At 34.5% G+C, this 23,813-nt stretch overlaps 1 long non-coding RNA gene across 1 annotated transcript in view; it reads left to right on the top strand.

Moving 5' to 3' along the window:
* LOC128072710 (uncharacterized) overlaps positions 1 to 23,813 on the top strand; it is a 123,126-nt gene that overhangs the window by 3,109 nt on the left and 96,204 nt on the right. The window lies entirely within an intron of this gene.

Here is a 23,813-nt window from a genome sequence, read left to right as displayed (position 1 = left end):
AGAGTTTTTGTTGTTTTTGGAAAAGATGTATTTAGTTTTGTTCCTGTGCTTGTGCTATTCTTCAAGATGCATCTTGAAATTATGTTGCAAGATGCCTCTATGTACTCTTCAGTGCTGTTGACTAGTATTTGTATAAACGAACAATTAACATCACAATTTACTGTGCATATTTATGTGCTATGACAAACTTCCTGTGTAATCGAGCATTATAAACTTAGTATTTATAATACAGCATACACGTTGTTGTAAGAAAAATATACTTGAACATAGTGTAGCTGTCGTTAAATAGGGCTTATCAGCTACTTTGGTACTGTAGTGCTTAAACACAGTGCTAAAATAACACAGCAAATGTGATTGTAAAAGTATGTTGCTTATTGTTTAGAGACAATTATAGAATTTGGAGCTAAATCTATAGAACTTAAGAGCAAACAAGTCTTCTAAAATATATAACTATCAAGTATAACAATCTATTTCACTTTACATGATCGTTCTTGCATTGAGTGTATTCTTTCCACTGGAATGAAACTGTCTGGTGCTTGAAGTAAATAATCCATTTGTCAGTGCATGGTTCTGGAATCTTAGTCATACATGGCATGAATATTATCTTAAAGCAAATAAACACTTAAAAAGCAAGATAGTAGTTGAAGATCTTGCCCTATGATGAATTTTGCTGGTACATGAAGTCATGCATTTATAAAATAAAAACCATAAACAAACCACTACATTATCTTTTCCTCAAACTGGATCTTTAAAACTAAGTATGTGAGAAAAATTTCACTGTAATCTGGACAGTCTAGAGTTTAAAAAAAAAAAAAAAAAAAAAAAAAAAAAAAAAAAAAAACCAGCAACATAAATCAACCCGTTAGGGTTAGATTTACATTGTTTCAAACAAATTTGGTGGCAGTTGAAGTACTTCATTATGGTATAAAGAACTCTTCTGAGATCTGCATGTGTAATGTGTAACCTGTGTAAGTCATTATGTCCCAGAGCCAGGATGAGTATGAGACGGGACCAACCCCAGATGTTTGACTTGGGTTAATATTTATTAAACTTAGAAATAGTTTTAAAACTAGACAGTAATCAATTGTTCATGCTGCAGCTCTCTTTACATGGTTTCTATGAACAGAGCAGCCTGTTAAGAGTAATAATATCTGCTTGAGCATACAACTACTTCTGCAATAATTGATGCAGCAAGCAGCTCTGTTCAATGACTGATGGTACGTATGCAGACTTAACTCCAGTCTTTGGTGGTTTCAAATAAAATTGTGCTGAATTTGGAGAATCTTTACTGTTGAAAGGGATTTAGGCTTGGTATTAATAGTTATTTTTTTAAATAAGTATGAGATGGAGATTTGTATTTTTATGATATTTTGATCTCTGAGGATGTAGGAGGAAGACAAACCTGTTTTCTGATCTAGAATCATATAATGGCTTAGGTTGGAGAGAACCTTAAGGATGTAGCTCCAGCCCCCTACCCGAGGCTACGTTGCCACCCACTGGATCAGGCTGCTCAGGATCCCATCCAACCTGGCCTTGAATGCCTTCAGGAATGGCACGTATCGTAAGTTCACATCAGTCTTTTCTTTTTCCTCCGATTTCATCACATGAATGAATTGAGCACAGATAAAAAAGAAAAATGAGAAAAAAAGAAATTGCTCTTTTGTTTTATGGTTAGGATATGTGGAGTTATTTGTTTTTTCATTTTGTAAAGTTTTACTGCATTGATTTGGAATAGAAGTGCTGGGAGAAGGAGCTCTGATTCCTCAGATAATTAGCTATATACTTCAGGTCATGGTACCAATTGGATTTTAAATATGCTGGATTACATTGGAACTAGTGGAAGTAGCTGTGACATTCATGTGAATTCTAGATAAGTTTTGAGTCATCGGTAGATTATGGTGAATACTAAATTATTAAGGCAAGTGTAACTGTATTCCATATTTGTGATGCAAGCAGCTGTATGAGTAGAAAAGTAAACATCCCTGACTTAAAAAAAAATATATATATATAATAGGAAAACTTACAAGATCCAAATGCAGTGTATGTGTTGAAGAGAGAGGGAGAGAATCACATCCACAAAGCTTTTGTGGGAAAGAAATAAAAGCCTTCTGGCTCTGGTTTGGAATTTTTTTTTTAAATGTTTGAATGTAATAGGATGAGTTATGGAATACCATGCTATGCCATTTTAAATGAATACCAGGCAGATTACCTTATTTTTTATTTATAAATCATAAGTGCATCAAAACTGGAGAGTACAGGGAGAATAAAGTGGCAAGAAGATGAATTACTATTACTTTTTTTTAGAATTATATTCTAATTAATTTGTTAAGGATGATACATGGGGGCAAGAGAAGAATGAAAGTCTCTTGGTGAGTGGGTGAAGGTGGGAAAGAGGAAATGCAGGTAATGTTAACCAGCAGTACAGAATACGAAGGAAGTGGAATTCTACCTCTACTGAAAAGCCTGCATATTTTTGCCCATTTATTTTATTTTTGTTGTTTATTTTGCAATCCAAATCTTGCTGGAGAAGTGCGAAGGTCTTCTACAGTGGTGGTAGGTTGGGTTAATCTAGGTTAAAATCTTATGTTGTTGAGGCATTGTCCTTGTCCAAACAAGTGTAACAACTAACTAACAATTAAAAATAAAATAGAGATAAAAGCATTTTTTTAATGAAGAAAACAACATGAAGCCATATCTTGCTGTTACCATATTACTGTACACAGAGTAATAACAAATAAAACAGCAAACACCTTGACTGTCTAGTGATCTTTGTGGTTTTTTTTTTTTTTTTTTGTTTGGTTTTTTTTTTTGTTTTTTTTTTTTTTGTGAAACACTTTCACACTTAGTTCTAGGCATTTTCAGTTGCAAATAGTAGCTGATGATTGTAACTATTTAGAACTGCTAAGAGTTGTCCTGTTTGAAATGAGCATTTTTGTGGAGAGTTTTCTGTAATCCAACTCATCAAAGTAACTTTCTTATTAACTTATGTTGTACCTGAACCTTTGAAGATACAGTGCTTATTAGATCAGAGTTGTGTACACGTTCCATTATTCATTCATTCACCTTTATGTTGTATTAAATTGTTAGTCTTCAAAGTGGTTTGCTGTGCTTTTGGATTTTGGAGAGCGATTGTTTTAGAGGAGAAATTGAGAATTTTATCTATTTTAGAAGGAAAAGTTTCTTTTTAAAGCTTACTTTACAGTCCACTTCAAAGCTGTGGTTGCAACTCAAAAAAACCTGAAACATCCCCAGTTCATCATCAGTGATGAACTGACTTCTTTCTTTGGCCCCACATGGAGGTCAAAAGTTCAGCATCCCTTATTAATTCACTTTTCATAATACTAATACTCTTGAGTGCTTAACTATGCAATGACTTTAATACTGTATTGTAATCAAGTTGCAGTGTTAGTAGTAGCGTTACCTTTACTGTGTAGATAGGGATATACTAATTACTTATTTCTATGTTTTGTGACTTAAATAAATCAATCTACAGTTAAAGAAAGCCCAAAGCCACTCTGAAATGTTTTAGTCATGTTGGCTTTGAAAGAAGAAAATGCTTGGTAGGTTTTGGATATCAAACCCTTTAAGAACAGTTAGTCAAGTTCTTCCTGCTGTCTCCTGCAAAGCAAAGTTCACAGTAATGCTTTTCAAATGGATTAAAGAGACTCTTACTGAAATTATCATAGCATCACCGGAGACATCTCCATTAGATTAAAAGAGCTTTGGCTGTAGATGCTTTATGGGCTCCAGCATCTTTTATCACCGTTAAATTATAAGAGGCTCAGTCCTTCTGGGGCAAGTTTTTGAAAGTTGCATTGCTTATATAATAGAAGGTGCAACAAAGCTTCATAAAAGCATTTTCTTTGCCAGTTATCCATGTGTGAAGTCATTTATGTATGCTTCTATATTCTTGCAGTTCTTACATGGTTTGTTTGTTTGTTTTTTGAGAAAAGTATTGAAACTAAAAACTGAAATCTATAGGCTATTCTACAGTAGTAGATTTACTGTAGGAGGAATTTTTGTGCTTTTAGTGAACTGAGGTGTTCAATTTGTCTGTCCTTAAAAGGATTGACCCTGTATTACAATCTTACATAGAGATTTATGTGGTATTTCTTTAATGTGCTTATAATGACCACCTTTGGAAGGAGTGAAGTTGTATGAGCCTCAAGTTGTATTGTTCCCACAGAGCTCCAGAGTATAGAATGAAAATGATGCGAGTAAATAGGAAGAATCTACAGCATCCTTCTATTATTTAATTTATTACATTTGGAGGACTTGGAACGATGAGAAGTCCAACAGATTTTTTTTCTTGACAATTGTTTTTTGGGATATATTTTTTGAAGTTAATCATCTTTTGAGAATAATGACCTGAGCATACATAGTTAGCTTGGATCTTAATATTGTATATCTGGACATAATAAAGTAGCAACAACCTATCAGAGCAAAGTGGAGAGGATAGTGGTGGCTGTCTTGTTACTTAATTTTACTTCTACTCTGCATTATCGAACCTGACAGTTGCTGTTACTTAAGTTGTAATATCTCCAATGAACTATTAATTTGAAAAAAAGTAAATTAGCATAGAAATTAAATATAACTTTTCAATGATTTGCAAGTTTATGCAAATGACCAATTTTTAAAAAAACTTAATATAATCAGACAAATTCACTTCTCTAGCTGAACATAAAATGTTCTTTGCAAATTTCATTATATGCAGCTCATGAGAATGTAATTAACTTCCTAATTCATATGCAGATAGCCATCTAAATGTCAAAGCTCTTTTATTCAGTAAGTTATTTCTCATTTCTGAATCAGTACTCAAAAAAAAAAAATAGTGCAAGAAAACTTCATAGAGGCTAAATGAGAGACATCTAGTCTTTCATGAATACCATTTTGACTGTTCTTCTAAGCAGGAGTGCTTTCAGTTGTCTTTGTTTTCAGGGCATATTCTCCATCAACTAGTGTAGCTTTATACATTTGTCTGTTTTAGAATGAGTGTTAATATAAAGTACGTATATTGAATCAACTTTGTTTTGGATTTAGTTTGAAATGTATCCTTTGTGAAGTCAGGAAAAGTATATTGTTATAGTCTCCCTACTTAATCCTGTAGTCTGAAGTCATCTATACAGCATTGCATCGTTGCAAGAGAATACTTTAGACATGAATGTGAGAATAAAGTGAATCTAAAGTAATCAACTGTCAAAGCTATACATTAAAAGCATAAGAGGGGTCTCCAGCAGGCAAGATGGAACATTAAGGACGGAATTATTTTGTTAGAAAATATGTGAAGAAAAGTATGATGTTTCTATGATAAAATATAAATGTATGATAAAGCTAATACATATTTCTTTAAAATATTGTTTTTCAAATAATTTTAACCCTTCTAAATTTTTAACGTATAATGCTTAAACTGGTTCCATTATCTAGTGTAGCAAAAAAAAATAAAAAATTAAAACCAATGGTGTTAGCATAATAAACATCGATAGCCCTTCCTAGGCATCATTTAAGGGTTTGTTTGGCAGTGCAGATGAGTGTGTCTCTCTGGAGATAGTCATGTCAACAGCATAAAATATGTAGCCATGTTTTCTGTTCTGATGGAAAAAGTTGAGAATAGATTTGAAGATTTCCAAAGTTCAGTTTTTATATATTTGCAACTCCGTTTTGAGTCGGTGTAAATAACACTGGATTTTCAAATGGAATTGTGGAGTTGCAGTCAGACATAGAAGTCAAGGATAGATTTGATTGTCTTTCTACCAGACTTTAAAGCCCACGTTTAAATCCAACCCTGAGTAAGAAGGCAACAAGAGGAGGTATTGGCAATTCTCAAAAAATATGATATATCAAACACAGCAGTTGAATAACAGATGTTGAGTAACTTTTAAAAAAGCATTTAGTAGCTGAACTTTTGAACTTTATATTTAGATGACACCTTTACTTTTTAAAGTGTAGCTTTTTCTGCCATTTTCTAAAAGGGCATATTGTTGTGTTTGAAGATATAGTGAATGTGTGGTTACAGATCAATCAATTTCTTTCACATTTTTAAACTGGCCAGAGGGAGAAAAGACTAGTTGGGTGAATGCATCAATTTGGCTCAGTTTATTTCTTAATTTCTTTTGCTGCTTTACTGCTGGAAGCAGTATATACTAAGGGAGGTAGGAAGGGAAAGATATTCTATAGTTTTACCCTTTAAAAAAAAAAAAATAATAATTATAATCCCTCCTTGCATATGTTCTCAATTATATTTCAAAATGATGGTTCTTTTTAAAAATATATGATAGTGAAATCTAGATTGTACAAATACAGTCCTATTAAAAAATCCAGTGTTTGCCGTAATGGCTGCTGTGAGCTTCTAATATGTTATACAATTATAAAATGAAATTAATGCAGTTTTAATGAACTTCCTCTGTGAGAGCTGTAACACATCCTGTTAAATGTTTTATTATGTATTTATGTGTTCAGTTCAGCCATTTTAATCAATAAAACATGGTGTTTAAATGCTAATTAAACTTAAAATCAGACACTTAGTAGAATGCAACAGGAGCAAAAATCAGAACTTATTCTGAATTGTTAAATGACTGTTAGGTAATTTTATATGTAATTATTAAAAATCAGCGGAAAAATTATCTTCTCTGAAAACTAATGGAGTTGTTCTTGAGGATGTTAACAGGTTTAAACTCTCTTGGAGTAACTGTTGTATTTGTCTTAAACTCCACTTGGCTACTTCAGCTTTGCAATTATTTCAACATAAAAATAATTTTCTAGCATGTATGATTTGTACAATGACTTGTTCTTGTACTCTATCCGTGGATACTGTATAATTATTGGTCTTATTATCTGTTACCCATTGCATTACTTACAATTGAATATTGGAGGTTTGTCTTCCACCTAATGAATGTGGCAGGTATTTTCCTTTAGGGTCACTGGATAAAGATCTTATGAGGTGCAGTTTAGATTATGGCTTCCCCATTTCTTCCTGCTGGTTGAAGTAATTACTCATTTATCATCTTTCCTCATGTAATGTGATTAGCTGCTACTTGTTAGCTTGTGTAGAGCTACTATCTACTGTCAGAGATGGTAAACTGGATCATAGACCTAGCACTAACTGTTTCACTGTGGGGTTAGGAGAAGCATTTGCTTTTAGAGAGGATTTGGATTACGTTTGTAGAAGTTTCTGAACTCTGTTGGGAAGATTCCATACGTTTAATTACGTACTTTATTCGTCTTCCTTAATAATTCTTGTATTTGTTTCAAATGTTAGCATCTTTCCTGCTGTGCCTGTGGCAGTAATAAACTTCTTGAGATCTCAAAGTAATGACTTGAATGTATGTTCCAAATGCACAATGCAGCCTGTCAGGATAAGAGTGCACAATGTTGTCACGTCAATAATGTGAGGTTAAGTGGTGGGAGCTGGGGGAGAGCAGTAATGGAAGGAGAGGCAAAATAGTCTCATTTTCCTGGGAAAGTATTCATGGTTAGTTCTTTAATAGCTCTTTAAGTTGAGATGAATATTCACTGGATTTATGAGAAATTTATCGTTTGAAGGTTATTTGTCTTAAACTAATTCTAGTGTAAGAGAAATAACGGTATCACAGTTCTTGAATAGACAAGGTTCTTATTACATTTTTACATAATTTGTAAACTTCCCTTATTTTTAGTGAGTTTAATATTCATCTTCTGGTAAAAATCTTTTTTATCTGTTTCAATTCCAGAAGTATGATATCTAATTCTGCTTGTAGTAGATTCACTAAAACAAAACAGTGCCCCAGCCCCACTCTAGTAATTATCTAGTAAAGCTGACCTGAGCAGTGTCTCGTGTTTTTTGCACTATTGTTTCCATGGCATTAAAAAATAGAATTTGGAAAAAAAAAAAAAAAAAAAAAATTATTCAGAAGTCTTCTCTTTAATAAATGAAGCACAACCTGCTGTGCTTTGAAGCCATAGCATTAAGAGAAATGTTTAGTGAAAGGAAAAAAGTTCTGAAGTCATGGTTATTCTGCTAAAATTAAAATGTTATGCAAAATATTTTTAATAGCCTAAAAATGCTTGTTGATAACATCAAATCTCCTTTCAACTAGCGTGCTTTCAGGCTGTTTGGGAATATGTATCCTTCTTGGGTTCCTTCCTTAATCCAAGTCCTTGATTTGATCCTTCTGAGTTTGCGTAATCTCTCTTGTTTTACCTCTTTTTTTTTCTCCTGCCCTTCCTTGTGAATTAAATCTTATTGTAATTTTTATTTTGAAGGCACTGTTGCCCAAATAAATGTTAGATTCATTGTACAATGCATCTCTTGTTATTGTATAGAATAACCTGGGCATTAGAAGGAAGTTATTAGATACCAGTGTCTGGTTTCATTCTATTCCATTATTCTGTGAGGAGCAGGGTAAGTCAGACTTAAGTGTGCTTCAACTGTACCCAATCATGACAAACCATAAACAATTTATGTGCTGTTGTGATGTTTACTTTCTTATTTTTTCTTTGTACACAGCCTTAGTAAGCCTAGTTCCTACTGGTACAAACAAGTTTTTAAACTTATTAAGAAACAAAGAGTAAAAAGGTCAGAAGATGATCACATAATTAGACAGAGTTCATTAAAGATTGGAGTTGTTGAATTTAGAGTCATAGAATCCTAAAAGTAGGAAGGAACTATGAGTTGCTTAGTTCTACACAATATTTCTGATTAATGATAGATGAAATATGGACAATTTTATCTGGACAGGAGGCTAAAATAAAAATAATTCATTTTGGGGTTAGACCCAAACTTTTCTGTAGAATAAGCAAGACTGGTGTCTGTTATTCCAAGGATGTGGAGAAGGACAGGAATGGGGAAATGGGAAAGAAAATTGAGGGTTTGAACACAACCTGTTTGTGGGGAGCAATGGGAGAGAATTCTGGACAGTTAACCTCATTTCTTCAACTACAGAAGTAGATGAAGGTAACCACTGGTACAGATGAGTGGCCTGCCATCTTCATTATTCTCTTACATGGAATCAAATCTTGACCATCTCCACAAAACCAACAGCAGTGAATCTAGTTCTAGAGTTTTGTCAGAGTCAAAGCAGATAATAGGACTGCAGCCTTCTTTATATGCAACTCAGTTTGTTGTATAGTAACTATTCAGTTTTGACTCCCCATTTTACCTGTGCCTTGTCAACTCTTTGTTTCTTACTGTTTGCTCAGAAACTCATTTCCCAGGTCACAGCAGGATTTGAACAGGAAACGGCTTTGAATCTGTCTGCAGAGAAAAACCTTAAAGTGCACAGCATACCCAATAAGCAAACTCTTTTCCACATTGTTTCCCTCAGTCCCTTTCTCAAATCTTTTTATGATTTCTTCTCTTTCTACTGTGTGTCCGCTCCTGACACACAGCTTCATTCACAATGATACGTGTTCAGACCGCTCTGTTTTCTAACTCTGTTTATATCAGTCCTCAGGGAAGCTTTCAGTGTCAAGCAGTGCTGCTCTTACTTTGCCAGTCTAATAGCTTTTTGTTTCATGTTGTTACTGTCACAGCTGTCTTCTTTCAATTGCTCTTCATGTTTGTCATGACAGGATGTAAGACTGGCTTACTGAGTCCACTGCCTGCCTTGTGCTTGTTAACATTGTGGAACAGGGTTATTAAATTTTGTAATATAAATATTTGGGTTTTTGTTCACATATGGGTAAATCCATTAACTCTGAATTTTGTTAAGTAGTCTGTGAGATATTGGCACTGAACTGTTTTGCTTTTCTCTCAAAGTAGCTGTCTCCAGTCTAGCAAGATATAGCTGGATTTCTCAGAAATGGTGTTGGAAAACATGTGGGTTTTGTATTGTTTTATATTCATGATTAATTGGTCCTATGGTATATTCCCCAGGATGTGGTGGTTTGTATAAAAAAGATTAAATTTCCTTCAAAGAAGAGGGTCTGGGGGGAAAATCTTTTTCTTACTAGAAAAACAATCATGTTCTGAGAATTATTTTGCTGATGGACTTTCCTGATGTGCTTCAGCACTGTGAGTTTGGAAGCGGCGTTAATATTGTTCCCATGTTATGTGGAATACAGCTGTTCAAAGCACAGTACCATTGTGTAACAGCCATGATCTTAGTTTCTTTGTCACCTACCAGATAAGATTTAAGCTACATGAGCAAGCATGTTTTCCTTATTGCACCTTCAGAACTGTTAGACTTCAAAATCACAGTTTGGTGAAGAAAGTTCAAGAGAAAACATGGGAAAAAAGATATAACTTCCTGTGATCAGAAAATTCTTCTTGTTTAAAAACTACCTGGTGGAGTTTTTTGTGTGCTTCTCCCCCCAACTTTGTCATCAGAATAGAATCTGTTAGAGCTTATAAGAAATATGAGATGTCTCTTCTGTGACAATTCTTATTGACCTTGCCATGTCAGGCTTTGTTTTACAAGAGAAATACTCTATAATGATAACTACTGTGGAAGACTGGTCTAAAATAGATGTAACTTAAGAAAAACTCAAAAGATTTGCTTTCCATTTTGAAGCTGGTTAAATAATATTTACGATAACATTGCAATTTTCTCTCCAGCAGGGCTGCACTTCAGTCTTTATTAAGTTATGGGAATACAAGATTGAGACTGACACAATGTAAGAGACATCATATTTGTTTCTGGGTTGTTGCTTATGGACCCATATTAGAATGTTGGTACTAAAATTTCAGAGAAGAAAAATGTTTACACTTTCCTCCATCAGTTGCTGCATTCAGGTACCGGTGAGAGAGAGAGTAAGAACAGTTGGAAAACAGCACTGAGATAATTCTACAGCCATGAGGTTTTCCTTGATTTCCATAAATTGGAATGTGTTATAATTACCTAATTTCAATCTTAAAATGTACCAAAAACATTATTAGAGTCCCTAGATGTAGACAACTATCTGGAAAATTTGTTTGTATTATAATTTTCCAGCATATATCATAGTATGTGAAATATAAGCTTTATTTTAGTTGCATCTCTGTGAATCACTCAATGTAGTTTTTACCTAGTTTTCTGGTGATTGTTTCTGGTGGTGCTGTACTTCTGCATGACCATTGCAGAGCTCAGAACTGAGGAGGATTTATCCATATTGTTAGTTGGTCCAGATTCCTGGTTGTGTATTGAGGTCTTGGAGTTCTTTACAGGACCTAAACTGTATTTAGAAATACCATTTAGTAGTAATCCACTACAAGTGAAAGGTGGATGTATTTCCAAGGTACTCGAGGGCAAGAAATCAACATTTGGGAAGCAAAACTTATAAAACTACCCTAGAATTATTTTTTATTTCTTAAATACTTGTTAAATTGCTTGACTGCATACCTCAAATGTGTTTTGGAAAGTAAAGTAATTGCTTATAACCTTTGTGGGAGCTATCTAGGGAATGTCTGTCAAGTGCATGCACTCTGACTCTAGTGGAGAGACAGCACCTTTAAGAAATACATTACTGATGATTGCATTTGGCAATTTTGCTCTGTAATACCTGAAGGGAGGTTGTAGTGAGCTGGGGGTTGACTTCTCTCGTGTAACTGGTGATAGGACTAGAAGGAATGGCTTCAAACTGTGCCAGGAGAGATTTAGGCTGAACATTAGGAAATACTACTTCTCTGAAAGAGTGGTCAGGCAGTGGAATGGGCTGCCCAGGGGAGGTGGTGGAGTCACCAACCCTGGAGGTGTTCAAAGAACATTTGGACGTTGTGTTGAGGGACATGGCTTAATGAGAACTATTGGTGATAGGTGGATGGTTGGACTGGATGACCTTGTAGGTCATTTCCAACTGTGGTGTTCCTGTGATTTTGTATTTCTGTGGCCTAGCATTTTACAAACAAATGGGATGTTGGAAAACTACCAAAATCTTTGCTTCTCTTTGATGTAAACAAGAGGTACTGGGCGATCAACACTGAGAACTGGACTGCTAAGTTAGATGTTCGAGTTAAATACATAAGGGTTTTGTCATGGAAGGTGAGGGGAAGCATGGAAGAGGAATAGTCCTGCTTCCTCCAAAAATGTCAGATATTTGAGGAAGTTAGTAAACACAGTCTGAGCCAAAACTGTTTCCCCAGGGTTCCCCAATCTGCATGTGTAATGAATTCATTACTGAATTTACTTACTGAACGACTTGTTTTGGTGTGTTGTTTAAGTCATCCTTGCCACACTGAGTCTGAAATGAAATGTTTATGTGTAACTCAGGAAATATTTGCCAGAAGCATTCTGTAGATAAAACATGGATTAAAGAAAAGTTGGAGTCATTCACTGCTCTGGACAGTTCCCAAGTGGTTAAAAAAAAATTAAAAAAAAAAATAAAAAATAGTTGCCTTAGAAAATATCTGATCATAAAAGTTAAGTAATGTAATTATTAATACTTTGTGAATCTTGAGTTCATAGATTGTTTACTTTATTTACTAATAAGGAGTGTTGATGTCATTTACTAATGAGCCTAATTAAAAAGGTTGGCAAATAGTAAGAAGTAGGGCTGAGAACTGGTAAAAAAAAAAAAAAGTGTACAACAAACTGTAGTACAAAAGCGTACTTGAAAACAAACTAACAAGTCTATCTGCTTTGTTATATGAATACACCATGATAGCTCTTTATCTGAATGTTTGAGGAGGAAACAGTGCTAATACTTCTAGTATCTGCAATAATATCAGATTCTCAGCAATATGGTACTTCTGTACTCATTTTGACCATTTTTCCTTTCCATTTAGTTATTGAGTTAAACGACACCAGGTTCAGTCAGGTAAACTGATTTATATCACTTATAGGTTTGCAGGATTAATCTAGTTCTATTTTAATGCACTAATCATCCTCAAAGATGATTCTGTGGAAGAATACTCAATGTTCTCAAGTTAGATGTGGTGCTGTTATCTGGTTTTCATTCACATGTTTTATGTAGAATAATGTGAGAAGAAAAGCTGTGCTAAGTGAAACGCTTTATTTTTTCACTGTCAGTGAAGAAATTGCTACACAAGTTAAATGAAATTAAGTGTGCGAAGCATTGGTAGACTTCTGAAATATATTTTAGTTCATCAGAGTACATATGAAGTTTTACCTGATATCTGAAAAGGATTCATTTTATGCACTGATTGTAATCTTGTGGCAATATGTGCTCAGAGAAAAATTCATATTGATTAAACTTAAAGTAATAACAAAATAATCATGCAAAATTCAAGTTTTAATGAAAATGCTGCTTGAGCAACCTAAAGTTAATCCCCATAGGTAACGATGTGCATTGCTGAAGATTCTATAACAAAATTGCTTGCCAACAAATATAATTGTACAGCTAAATGTGCAGAGAGAAAATTGCTGCTGTGTGAATTCAGGGGATTGATGCAAACTGTCTTAAAAAATGCAAGGGCTGCTCTGAAATTAATGCCTCCTGTTTCAATATTTGGCCCATGACATCAGAGGTGGATGTTGGTGGTGTGGCAGCAGAAGTTGAACCTTCCCACCAATGTTCTGTGGCGTGTTGTTGCTGTGTGACAGATGTCAGCAGAAGGGCAGTCTCACAGAGTGGTGTCTGATGTGGAAGTGTGTAAAAAGCAAAGGTGTGTCATTGAATTCCTCCATGCGGAAAAAGTAGCACCTTGCTGACGTTCATTAATGCTTGGTGAACGTTTCTGGAGACCAAACAGTGAAGTGAGCACAGAGAGGCAGTGGGTGGCATGTTTCAGAAGTAGCAACATTGACAGTCACCTCTGCTGGTGCAGATTATTAGGAGTGAGGCATGCAGGCTTTTGCTCAAGGCTGCTGGAAATGCACAGCTAGTGGTATTGACTATGCTGAAAGTTGGTGTTTTGTAGCTGACGGCACAATCAAATAGTGTTATTCTGCTCTTTCTTTTACAAATGGAAATAAACTGGAAGCATTATTTTTGGAGCGACCTATGTACATTGACAAGAGTAAATGATTTTAGAAGTGATACAAATATGAATTTATAAGCAGCCATAGTATGAATGAAATTTGAATAAATAAATCATTATTAAATCAGCGCATTGAAATTACTTCAGTGGCCTTGTTCAATTACAGTCTTCTTATGTTGGGTGTTGAATAGTTCTCCTTGGATAAGTATTATTTACAGGTTACAGTAAAAGCATCTTCTGTTAGCACATATGTTGATAGTTCATTATGCTGATTGTTCTTTGTAGTACTTCTTAGTGGAATGAGTAAAGATCAGAATGCGTGCTGATTGCTACTGTTCTCTAACACATGAATCTCTGCTGGTCTCTGTGGCATTTCTTGTGCCTCATGTACCAATGTTACATTCAAATACACAAATCTTGACATGAGTGAAACGTGAGAAGCTAATGTATGTTTCTTCTTAATACTGGCTCTAGTTTGGTCTTGCTGTAATATCCCAGGTTTTCCCACATGTGACATTTAAAGCTTACAGGCTTTTAAACAAAAAGGTAAGATCTGTTACTGTTAGTAGTAGCTTTCTATTGAGACAACAAAAGCAATTTGTCTAGTAGGAGTTTTCATGGTATCACAGCTTACATAAATAAAGGTCAGTAATTTGATCAAGGTCACAGAATGAATTAAAGGCAGCTGGAGCCAAATATTCAGACTTTCATTGAGTCTCTGACTATGTTCAGATGAACTTTGAGATCACTGAGGATGAAAAAAAGAAGGAAAAAAAAAAAGAACCTTTACTATTTAGGCTATCATAGCTACTTGTAACTGGTGAAGACGATATTTACTGAAAATCTTGCATTTAAAAGATTTTTTTTCTTGATAGTTTTATGATCTTTTTCTTCAATAGGACTTCTCTCAATGAGGCAGCTAAATGGTTTTTATGTATGCTATCGGAAGAAATGAAACTCTATTCTGTTCTCATAGTCATCACAAATTAAATATTTGATTGGATCTGGCAAGAGTAACTAATCTTCACTGAGATAGGAAAAAACTAACCTGAATTGTTTGTTTGTACATTTTTAATAAAGTATTAAAAGTGAGACAAATTTATAAAATATACAGCAAGGTAATAATGAATGATTGCATCGGAGAATATTCATCATCTATATGATGTGCTGTGTGAGATGCAATTACAGTTTCCTCTTTGTTTATTATAGGGAATATATTCTTGTGTTCTGGTTTTGTTTGTTCATTTCTGTTCAGGTTTGGTTTTGGATGTTTTTTGTTTATATTTTTAATCTCTGTTAGTCTAAAACATAAAACAGACATAGTTCAGCAAATTAATGTACTGAGTTGACTTTGCTTTTTTCAATATTACATTATCCCTTTTAATTAGTATCTGCCACAAGATGCATTTTACATTTAAACATTTTTCACTTCACAGTATAAAAATTTTAGGATTGCTTATTGTCATGATGTTTATCAAATCTTTTTCCCCAGCAAATAAATGCATGAAAAGAAGTGTTATCCCTTTGGAGGTATGTTTTCTGCAGAGTTGGCAGGGTGTATTCTTGATGTGTATTTAATTGCTAAATATGAACAGAGCAAAACAGTAGAGAGCACTTCAAAGTTCATTTTCCAATAAAATATTAAGTTTCTTTTGAAGTGCTTTTTTTTTTTTTTCTTGGAAATTAACTCATGATTCTTTAGAAGACTTAATGCACAAAACTGGAGGTATGTATTTAAATGTATTAGTTCAGTGGTATGTTTATAACACTATACAAAATAAGAGAGTAACACATGCAAGTCTTACATGAATTAGGGTTATACTTGAGTATTTTGAAAAACATAAATATTATTCTTTTAAGGATGTTGTATTGAAGCCGTTAGATGTTCAAAGGAGCTGTTCAAATCAAGCTTCTCTCTTTTTTTTTTTTTTTTTTTTTTTATTTGAACTGACTCGTACACAGGGCTTTTCCTGCATTTGCATGTGTCCTTCAAGTAATGGGAACAGAAATCTCCAGATGGCTTCCTTTCTCATTGAGGAGAATTGTTGGCAACTGCAAGTATGGAAATCATAAGCTCTTACAATTGCTGAAGTATATATTGTGAAATATAGGCTGTAGTGATGCAGGAAGTGATTCTCAGGACTTTTTAGTGGAAATTCCTCATCTGCTATAGAAGCAGAACAGCTGATCATCAGTGTAGATGAGATATAAGCAGGAAGTTTGATACAGGGATAATATCCAGCGTGTTCCATATCACATACCAGCTGTGGTTTTTTTTTTGGTTTTTTTTTTTTTGTGAATACATCACTGATGTTCAAAATTGGCTTCCAATGAAAACAAACCATCTCTCTCACCCTCTTCGTAATTGGCATAGTAGAATTGTGTAGCCTGTCCTAGTTTTCTTTAATGCTGGGGGGTAGTATCTGAGATGGGAACTTTGTAAGATATGCTGTGGGCATGGATGCAGTTAAAATTGCTGCAACCTGTCAATTGTGCAGAACAAATAACAGAGAGCTTGGGTTTCAATCCCTGAGAGTATAGCTGAACTTGAGAAAGATGAGCTCACTGGGCTGGAAAGCTCCAAATACTTGCTACTGTGTATTAATGTGCTACTGAGAAATCAAGTACTCCTGTTATTGTTGCTGTCATTCTTTGGAAGTGTGTCTCTAGAAAAGGCTGTCATTGCCCATGACAAATAAATAGAGAGAAAGTTCTGCTCTTGTGAACACACAAACGAACACCTGTATGCACGTGTTATTTGCTGATTTTCATTTAAAGTCATATGACAATTGTAAGATGACAAGTTCTGAATTAACATTCATCTAATAAATGGTTTAGAGAATTCCTAAATAGAGTATGGGAATATATAATTGTAGCTAGAAACATCTAGCTAGAAAGTATCAGAAATGGAACATAGCCTTTTTGTCCAGTGTAAATTCTTCACTTGTGTATTGACTACAGTTGCTAGTTGCAAGGGCAATTCAAGATAATACTTATTGCCAATTAACTTGCAGGGTGATCATAAGGTGTGGGTTTTTTCTTTTTTGTTGTTGTTGTTGTTGTTGTTGCTGTTGGATTTTTTGTAAGATTTAACAAAAAAAAAACTAACATTTCGTTGATCCTGATCATGATTGGATGGTAATTTTATTTTAATGATAACTATGCATTTAATTAAAGAGGATTATAAGTTATGCATTAAGATTTGTTTATATTAAACTTAGTTTAACTTGACAGTTTGAAGGGGGGGTGGGGAAGGAACTGTTTCAAAAACGTTTGGACTTACAAAATTCCTTGTATACTTCCAGGCTTCCATTCCAATTTTCACTTTTCAGGATCTTTTATAATCGAAGTCTGGAAATGTTATTAAAGAAGTAAATATATCAACTATTAAATAAAAAAAAAAAAAATTAAGAGATCTTGAATTAGTCTGTGCAGCATTTAGACATAAATGACTTTGGTAGATATTCTCATAGTATTTTAAGCTTTCTATTGCTGAAGGGTATGCACAATCAAAGCTACTTAAACAACGCATGAGTTTTTATAGGTAGAATTGAGTAGCAGCATGTAATGAGCCTGCTTAAACAGTGTAGCATTCCACAGTGAAATGGATCTTACAGGCATTATAAATCCATTTGTGTAATGGAGAGCTGCACTTGGTGCAGTTGCTATTTGGAGTCTTTTCTGTTGTCAGTGGTGTTTTTAAAATATAATAATGAGGAAGTCAAAAAGAATGCATCATGTTAAGTAAACACGCTGCAAGTCTGAAGATCAGTCAGAAAGGTATTTAAATCTCTCCAACACATACAATTAGTAGAAATAAGTTAAATGTGACGCTATAAATGCATATCACCCAACAGACTTTCTGACCCATTAATAACTGGCTCTTTTTTTTTTTTTCCTCCTGCTGTTGTCATGAATGTCAGTGAATTGGCAAAAATATTGATATCCTGTATTTCTGACTTTGCTATGTGATACAGTCTGTGACCTTTATCAACTTTACCATCAGTCTGCAATTTGTGACACAAGTAGATTTTACTCCGAATATAAAGTATTTGAATAATTAATATTACTGCTTCCTTCATGCTGTGAAAGTACTGTATGCAAACAGAGTATCCTGGTTTTGGCTGGGCTAGAGTAAATTTTCTTCCGAGTAGCTGGCATGATGCTGTGTTTTGGGTTTAGAAGAAAATATTGATAACAGCAATGTTGTATTTGCAGCTGAGCAGTGTTGCACAGTGAAGGATATTTTAGCTTTTCACATGTATACACAATTACTATTGATAAATGTGTTTTCTATACAACGTATCTGTCAGCTATAAAAAGCATGCACTCTGAAGCAATGGCAGTATTAAATATTGTTCGATTACTAATATTACTTTCAGTTTTAAAATAAAAATAGGTCATCTCATAAAACATTGTTTAAAGTCTAGCCTCTCTCTGCTAAGATCTTGCAGGTCCTGTGCTTGCGACTCTGGCTTGAACTTCTAAAACACAAGAAAATGAAGGAGATAACATAGCTTTAATGTGTAGATCTTAAGAGTTGTAAAACTGTCAGTATCCTAATCAAGCAAAGCAGCAACAGCTACTGTGCACAATATCTTAAAAAAATGTTGAGCTACAGGGGTGGAACATTCTTTTAAGAAGCATTAATAGAAGTTCTGCTGTCTTTTTAATATTTAATTGAAGGCATTCAGAACCACAGAAACATATCTAGTGTGGTTTCTATCTTCCAAAAAGAAAGGGAAACTGCTAACCATTATTAAAAGCAATATCTGCAATTTATAAGACACGTTAAGAGTAAAAAGTGTAGAAAAACGTGATGATTATGGCCAGCTATTCATTTGGAACTGCAGCTAGTTTTCCACATTTGTGCATGTATCAACTGCAGAGAATAAGAATGAGATAGTTGCTTGCTTGGCCAGATTTAGAGCAGAGATTTGCTTCTGACTCCCTTTACCCAGCTGTGAGTGTCCGTAGAACAATTCTGACTGTTTTGTGATTGCTTTCTTTCTTGTTTGCTGATTCAAAGAATCTTTTCTGATAGTGTTTTGTTTTTGTTGGACTGTATTAGCTAAAACAAGAAGCCTTCATTTGAGTGAATCATTATCCTCAGTGTTAAACATAAATAAAACTAAAGCTGCTTGCTCTCACGTGACATTTTCAGAGCCATTGTGTTGGCTTTCTGTGGTGTTGATTTCTTTTATTTATTTATTTATTTTTTTTATTTAACATCTCTGAAATCATTTAAGCTGGAAGGCATGGTTTAGGCTTGTTTTGTAAGTCCTTATTTTAAGTATTGCTTACCTGAACAATTTGATAAAGCAGGGTGTTTTGGAGGGTATTGTGACTGTTTGGTCACGGAAAGTTGTGAGAGAATGATGGAGATGTAACAAAATGATTTAAAAACAAAGGCAAAGAAACTGAGGATGATGCAGTTCAACAGAGTTGGAAAGAGAATGAGTATGCCTGAGGTTTATGTATTTCCATATGAGATGTTTTAACTTGAGGGCTTTTTGACACTTTGTATCCAAAGTTTTATCAAATGCGAAGGAGAATATGTTAATGTTAGCTATGAAGTACGAAGTCAGAACCCTAATGTTGACCTATATTTTTGTAGATTCAGGTACTGAATGTGGAAAACTTTGTCCTCAGTATAATAGAGTTATATTATTATACATAGTATTTACAATTTTCAGCTCTCATTCTCAAAGGCAAATTCAGGTGGGATACTGAAAGACAGACCGAGGTTTTAGAAATGGTGGTATTTCTATGTATTATAAACTGTTCTGGATAGCTAGTCAAAGATTGGGATGGTTAAGTTATCTTCATTGTCTTACTCTTCATTGTGTCACCCATCTAGCAACAGAAATGGCATTCATAGAATTATAGAATGGCCTGGGTTGAAAAGGACCACAATGATCACCTAGTTTCACAACCTCTCCCCCTCTACTATGTGCAGGATTGCCAACTGCTGGGCCAGGCTGCCCAGAACCACATCCCATCTGGCCTTGAATGCCTCCAGGGATGGGGCATCCACAACTTCTTCGGGCAACCTGTTCCAGTGTGTCATCACCCTCTGTGTGGAAAATCTTCCTTCATATATCTTAACCTAAACCTCCCATGTCTCAGTTTACAACCATTCCCCCTTGTCCTGTCACTATCCACTCTCATAAACAGCCTTTTCCCTTCCTGTTTATATGCTCCCTTCAAGTACATACGTATTACATTATTATATTACATTACTCTTGGATTGTGTGCTGTTTGTATTGCAATACTCTGTGCATAAGATTTCTATCTTCTTTTGAAAATAGCAAATCAATTGTACTTTTCTGGATTTCTGTGAAATAATACTTGAATTTTTTTCAAATGCAATAAGCTATTACTTGACTCTCTCAGGAAGATCCTGTACTGTTCAGCATCTGCAGAGGTGAGATGACTTCGTCTTTGTCCAAAACAGGCAATTTAGTAGTACAGAACTATTCTGGTTGTTCTTGTTGTTTTATCAGGAGGATTAAAACTTTTACATGATATGATCACTTCCACATCTTTGTACAGTCTGTTGACATGGAAATGCAGTGTGGGTGAAGTAATCCATGGCCCTCTTGAGCAGAGTATTCCTTCATTGTGACTGACCTTGTGGCACTGAAAGAGTTGAAGGAGAAAGTTACACAAGTGAAGCACTAGGGAATGTTCTGGAGTAGTCTGAACGCGCAGCCCTGCTTTTTTCTACCTCGCTAACCCAGTCTTCTCATGGTACTGAGTCATTTCCTATAGAAAAAATAATAGTCTGGCATCAGTATTTCCAACTGATAGGAGTATGTAATACAGAGAGAATACATTTCTGGAAGAATGTATGCAACTAGATTTGTGAGGTCAGTGAGAAAATTGATATGTTGCTTGCTGAATACCAAAATGGACATAGTAAGGGAGTACTTACAGCTTGTGTCACCTATGTATTCGCATAGCAGAGTGATCTTAGAAGCAAAATCGAGCTTGCTAGCTGAAAGGTAGAAATAGTGTAGCAGCTTTCAGAATATTCTGTTGCTGTTTCTGATGCAAAACCTCACTGCAGACAGTCTCAATACTATTTGAACAAACATTAGCACTTACATTCAAGTGAAAGAATTCTGAGTTTCCCCAGATTTGTTACGTATTGTATAAACATACTGCCCATGTGGTACAAATAAAAATCGGAGGAAGAGATATGTATGATGACAGGAGGATAATATTCATGGTAGTGGGTGAGATTACTTACTACTTCTCTAGAAGCTGCTGTATCCTTCAGCTGGCAATATTTACAAGAGAAAAAGATATATATGATCATTCAGAAAGGAAATTGCATTACTTGAGATTTATATGCACCTTAAGGAAGTTCAAAAAGGGAGCAATAATCTTTGTATTTTATTGTGGAAATCTCATAAGATTGGGGGATATAGATTTTCTTAGTAGTAGATTATAAATTAGTTATAGATTTTCTTAGAAAATAAATTTTAGTGTTCTGACATTCATCACTGTTAGTAATCTTTGTCATGTACTTAGACCATATTAAATTAATTTTGTTACCATGCTAACAAAAGGCAGTTGGCAGGGTTTTTCACCCTTTCTCTTGTCATCAGAAATCTTGTTCTTTAGCATATGTGTAATTACAATGAAAGCACTTCATTTAATGTATTTACACTATGGAGTATCACACACAGCTGAGGAAGTGCTAATAATTTATTTTACATTTTCAGCACAACATGCTAAAGCAACTGAACTATAAGTCTTAGGTGAGTAGACTTCTCTACTTGTGGTATTTACTATGTGGATAAATTAGGTATACATAGCAACCAGCTGTCAACTTCCAGATGTAACACAGTCAAGCTGCATAAATTCTGTAGATTCAGACACTACGGTCTCCCCTGATGAAGGGTTTGGTGGGCTGCTGTAAATAATTCCATACTGTGTAATCTAATTTCATGCCACCTTTGTTTCCATTTTTATTTTTCTAGTAATTTAATGAAAAGCATGTTTTTGGTAGCAAAGTCTGGTTGAAACAAAAGCTGTTGGAACTCTGCTTTCTGAGAACACAGGATCACGAGGAAGTAGGAGTATGACATTTCAGCTACAGCATTTAGAGAATATTAGACAAAATAAACGAGTGAAGAATCATTTCTAATGAACTGTATAGGCAAATTGAAAATATCGGTAATTATATATAAATATAACATGAAGATTTCTTCTCCATTCTCTTTATTTTGTTACTCCTGATGGAATAAGATCTTTAAGAGTCTGAGCAGCTCACAAATTTCAGTGGAGCTACTGAATAGATCTGATAGCGTAAAAAATACTTTGATGCTTTGATGGTCAATTAATGTGATAGGAAAAACTTAATGTTAGATTTTTTGCTTGATTTGTATAAAGATCACTATTGCTGTTCCAAATGAAATAAACTTACTATATACAGGCATGACATACTTAATGATAAAATAATAAAATCCATGTGTGTATCTCCAACTTCCAAGCACCTGTGCATGGAACTTGAAAATGCGCCATGTTAAAATGGAAATTAAGTACCATTTCAAACTTGAAATGGTGGAGAAGGGGGGGGGGGAAAAAAAAGATTTGGGAGAAACATGAAGTTGAATTTTATGAAACCAAAGCCTTTTAATATTATGTAGTAATGTAGACCAAAAAAAGACAACAAACCACCAATACAGCTAAACTGATGCATAAAAACATAGCTACTACGCAGTCTGTCAACAGAAGAGATTTCAGAAACTGTAGGTTATACTGGACAGAAAGAGAATCGTAAGATAAATTTGTCCACCTGTATTTACTGTAGATAAATAAGGTGGAATTTTTAGTCATCTAAAAATTGATTTTGTGGCTTGAGGGGGGGGAAAAAAAAAAAAAGATACAAGAAAAACCTGTCTTGACAATTCAGGATAGTAGGCAGGAGGTGGTTTGTGCAAGCCTCCTTAGTCCTATCCTTGTAGGTGCTTTGAGTTCTCTCTATTAAACAGGTTCCCAGCTTTTATTTATTTTAAATAAGCTTTTCTGCATTAAAATCTGTTTTGATGGATTTTGCTTAGGGATAGAGGTACTTCCACAGCAAGGCTATACCCAGTTCAAGGTTTAGTCAGCAATAGTTAGGCATTGAGCTGAATGATAATTTTTGTCACATCCCCTCCTCCCATAGTCACTTTTCTGCAACTTCAAGTACCTGATAACTTTTGTAAAGTTGTCCTCTGAAAGACCTGAGAGAGTATACTAGACTATGGAAAATAAACGTACAGTACTGTCCTACTGTCCTTTTGAGGCAGCTGGTACTGTTCTTGTCAATTTGTCAACCCTCAACTTTAGTGTGTTTTTTTTTTTCTTTTGCATAACTTCCACAGATTGCTGTCAAAGAGCCTCACATCAATTTTAATCCAGACTGAATTCTGAGTAGGTCAAAATTGCTTAGTATGCCATGCATATTCTTGTACCTTTGCCTTGGCTGTTGGTTATTTTTTCGTCTTTCATTTTTGTTTTCTTTTTTCCCAAAGACTTTACTGTCCTGTTTTACTGATGTTATTGTCCATATAGCTACTAATTTTCAGGCTTTCTGTGTATTTCAGAGTGGAGGTGGTTTGTTTTGGACTCGGTTCTTGATTTACTTAAATAATTTGTTTGGTTTCTTTCCATTCCTCCATGGTAATGATACTTCTAGACTTTTGATTTCTTACCTAATTGTTGTAACAAGTTTTGTCTTAAAAGCTATTGTATCTTAAATTCTGATTATGCTTTCTTTTAAAATATGATTTGAAAACTCCCGTTAAAAAAAAAAAATGAATTGCCACATAACGTGTTAGCTCATAATGAAAGTCTTCCAAACACCTTTTTGCTTCAAATTGTTTTTTACTTAATAAAATCAGATGAAGGATTTATAATGGTCAAAGACAGGCATGTTGAATCTATGGTTCTGCAATTGAGTTAATGTAATAATAATAATCTTGAT

The sequence above is a fragment of the Tympanuchus pallidicinctus genome, unplaced genomic scaffold (genome assembly GCF_026119805.1).
Source record: "Tympanuchus pallidicinctus isolate F22 unplaced genomic scaffold, pur_lepc_1.0 scaffold7, whole genome shotgun sequence".
NCBI classification, from domain to species: domain Eukaryota; kingdom Metazoa; phylum Chordata; class Aves; order Galliformes; family Phasianidae; genus Tympanuchus; species Tympanuchus pallidicinctus.
The sequence above is the reverse complement of the archived record's forward strand: the minus strand, read 5'-3'. Positions and strand labels throughout refer to the sequence as shown.